The 3,751-nt window shown below is 50.7% G+C and overlaps 1 long non-coding RNA gene across 2 annotated transcripts; it reads left to right on the top strand.

The window, feature by feature from the left end:
• The first annotated feature begins 819 nt into the window (after positions 1-819).
• Positions 820-3,279, top strand: LOC115289190. 2 transcript variants are annotated; one of them, XR_003907451.1, is made up of 2 exons: positions 820-1,188; positions 3,025-3,279. It is a non-coding gene; the product is annotated as an uncharacterized LOC115289190 (long non-coding RNA). The 2 variants fall into 2 exon arrangements; XR_003907452.1 differs by lacking the exon at positions 3,025-3,279 and adding an exon at positions 2,614-2,952.
• Positions 3,280-3,751: the final 472 nt, after the last annotated feature.

Genomic DNA, 3,751 nt, shown 5'->3' with positions numbered 1-3,751 from the left:
TTGAGGTTGATGACTCACTTTGTGTAACATCCTCTTGTTTTCCTCCTTTTCCTCCCAGGGGCCCTCCTACCTGAGGGGACCGGCGGGGCTGGGTGGGTTATGGGGCTCTGGCCACTGTTGACGACTTTTTCAGTTTTGTTAACATTTGTGTCTTGATCTCGTCTTCTCCTTCCTGCCTGCGCCCCTCCCCGCCCAGGCAGGTCACGTGCCGGCAAACCTTTCACTCCTTCCCTAGTGTCTCTCCCCAGATAGAGTGGGTCCTTTCCCGCAGGTCTGGTTTCACTATCCTCTGTACGCGGCAGAGTCTGGCCCAGAGCATATTTGCAAACATTTGTTGAGAAGGAAGGATGGATGGGTGGAAGGATGAATTATCACGAGAAACTTCGCTGAGGGGATTTTAGGCATTAGCTAACAAAATAAAGATGAGAGGTTAGGATTTGTTTGCTACTTAGTTGTTGCTTTGGACAGGAGGTCTGCATATCTTGAGTATAAGGCCATAGGCAAAACGGGCTTTGGAGCCTCAATCTCTCTCTTTAAGGGGGCTTATGTTTTCTGGGCCGAAGCAGTGCTGGCTTAGCCCAGACCCACCTTTGGAGGAAACCCTCACCCCCACCGCGCTCTACTCCGTCCAGTCGTTCTGCGACATGGCGGTGACATCCACCGCGTGGCAAGCTGCGCCTCCACACTCTGCATCCTTTGTGTCCACACCTCTGCAAGACAGGAAGGATTCTTTCCCCCAAGGAAACAGAGGTCCAAGGAAGTGATGTCACAATTCAGCAATCGGACTTGGAAACTTCAGAACCCCACGTTTAACAAAAGAACAACTAGACAGGAGATGAATAAGGAAAAGGAAGACTTGAACGACATGATAAACTGGACCTGACAGGCATCTCTAGAACATTCCACCCGACAACAGCAATGTACACATTCTTCTCAGGTGCACATGGCACATTCTCTAAGACAGACCATAGCCTTGGGCACAAAGTGATCTTCTGGACATTTGAAATTATGTAAAATATGTTCTTCAGTCACAGTGGAATGAAACTAGAAATCAGTAACAAAGAACTTCATGAATTAAGCAGCATGCTACTGACCAACTAGTGAGTCCAAGGAGAAATCCAACAGGAAAAGGGAAAATACTCTGAGTTGAAGGAAAACTGAAACATGGCAAGGAAGTTCTTATGGGAGGTAGGTAAAGCAGTGCTTGAAGGGAAATTTATAGCTGTGAGTGACTATATTAAGAAGGAAGATTTCAAATCAACCTAACCTTCTCCTTTAAAGGCACGTGTGTGTGTGTGGCAGGGGATGGTGGGGGGACCAAATAGCCCAAAGCAAGCAGAAGGAAGGAAATAATAAAGATGAGAATGGGAATTAGCAAAATAGGAAATAGAAAACCAACAAAACCAAAGCTGGTTTTTGAAAAGATGAACAAAGTTGACCAACCGCCATTGGAAAGAGGTAGTTTCCCGGCGTGACCCCGGTCCTGAACGGCAGAGCCCGGGCCGCTGGATGCCGAAGCCGGGGCTGGGGGGGGCCTGTCCCCACCCTGCACTGCGCCTCAAAGGCCAGGAGCCCTGCCTTCCTCATCTGTGATCCCCACTGCCTGGCACACGCAGGGGCTCAGGAAATGTTTGCTGAACGAAAATGGAAAGTAAACCTCCTCCCCGCCCTTAGCCAACCATCTGTGTGAGGTGATAAATTATGCTTCCCATGCAGATCGGGCTGAATTGCACTATTTCTGATGAGAAACGCTGAAAACAGCAAACTGCTTGTCCTTAAAAATAAACCCTCAGCTTCAGGGATTTGGCCCAGAAATGAACCGTGTTACAGCTCAAGCCCTGAGATTGGGTTTATGACCCTGAAGCCAGGGGGTGATGGGGCTTCCGACTAGAGGGAGAAACTTGATCACCTTGACCCGGCCCCTGGGTGTGCACTGGCGGCCCGGCCACCCCCTCCCCCATCCCCTCGACCACTCGTGGTGAAGGCGGGCCGGTGGGAGCAGCTGATCCCAGGACACAAGGTGCTGAATCTTGCCCCAGACTGATAGGAACAGGAGCCAGACCGGGCTCCGTGTGGAGTCTAGCTTTCTGACATTTTATAAGGGGTGAAATGCAAAGAATGTTGACTTTAACTAACCCAAGTGCATGCTGATCTGTCCCGAAAGGCCGAGGGGAGAAGGTGACCCCAGGTAGATTATGTGCCAGAACGCTACCACATGTCCAGGCTGGAGAGACAAGGCCACCTGTCCTGGGGGGCAGGGGAGGAGGCCGAGTGCCTTCACAAAGGGCACGTCTCCTTGGACAGACAGGGCTGTGCGAGGAAGGCGGGGTGCAGGCTGTTGGCCCATTTTCCAGAAGGACTAGACGAGGCCCCTAGAAGTCACCCGAGGACGCACAGCGGGGAGGGAAGTGAATCCATTTGGGGACTCCCGGGTTCGGCGGTTTCTGGCACAGCCCTGCCTCTCGGGAGCCTGCGTGAGGCCCAGCATTATGAGGTTCCCGGGAAGGGCATGTGTGTGGCGCGGGCCGGAGGGCGGGCCCTGTGCACACTCGTGTGTGTGGTTTCCCCCGCTTACATTCAACAGCCCCCTTTTTTCCTTCTCGTCATTTAAAGGTGACTCTCCTGGAAGCCCCAAATGTGGAATTGACCCTAAACTGAAAAGAAGATCTTTTTAGGGCAAGAGCTTTGTTCTTGTGAATTTTCTGCCTCACCAACCGTGGGGAATGTGAGCCGGAGGAAAAGTCTGTTGAAGCGGCTGCTCATTCATTTCAAGGGGCCGAGGAGCCGTTTTGAGGGAGAAAAGTCTCCTCATTCTTTTGGCCTTTTGATCCACTCAGGGTCCACGGCAGGAAGACGCACAGGAATCACTCTGATCTCCGGGCCCTCCCACCGGCTGCTGATGGGCGGAAGGGACCGGAATTAAGCACAAGGAAATAGAAGCCTTAACTCTAAGTTCAAAATTAGCGACCTCTAATTTCCATACCATAAAATCAGTAAAATAACACCCCCCCTTTTTTTTTCCAGAAAAAGTGAGGTCACTGTAAAACATCTCCCTCCCCTTGTTCCGATGGCCACAGCCCCCACTGAATGCCACCTGGGGACCTGGAGCACATGCACTGTTCAAGATGTTGGACACAGACTTAAGATTTTCATTTTATAATTAGGATAGAAGAAATACCTATTATCAGTGAATATTAGTATAAAAATGTGGTGATACATCAGGACGAGGTTCATTTACATGTAGCAGCATATTCAAAATGGTGGCTTAAACCCAAAGGATGGATTGTGTGTGTGTGTGTTTTTTTTAATGTAAAAAACATGTGGAGACAGGCGGTCTGAAGAGAGTGTGGTTGGTCCTTAACATCAGATTCCGGGGTCCTTCTGCTCTGCCGTCCTGAGCTCGCAGCTTCCATCCTCAAAGATGCCTCGTGGTCTTAGTTTGATGCTGGGGCTCCAGCCATCACATCTGCACTAAAAATGGAAGAAGGGGGGGGCGGGAAGAGGGGCCAAAGGGAACCTCCTACCTGGTTGTCATCCTTTTGGAGAATCTCCTCAGGGTCTGACCCAACAACTTCTGTTTACCTCTCGATAGCCAGAACTAGGGGTCACATCTCTGCAAGGGAGGGCAGAACATGTAGGTTTTCTCCTTTTTTTCTTCCTTTTTTCTCTTCCTTGCTTTCTTCCTCCTTCCTCCCTCCCTCCCTTCCCTCCTTCCTTCCTTCCCTCCTTCCTTCCTTCCCTCCTTCCCTTC

Source organism: Suricata suricatta, chromosome 4 (assembly GCF_006229205.1).
Source record: "Suricata suricatta isolate VVHF042 chromosome 4, meerkat_22Aug2017_6uvM2_HiC, whole genome shotgun sequence".
Classification (NCBI taxonomy): domain Eukaryota; kingdom Metazoa; phylum Chordata; class Mammalia; order Carnivora; family Herpestidae; genus Suricata; species Suricata suricatta.
Note: the sequence above shows the minus strand (reverse complement) of the source record. Positions and strands in the feature narration are given on the sequence as shown.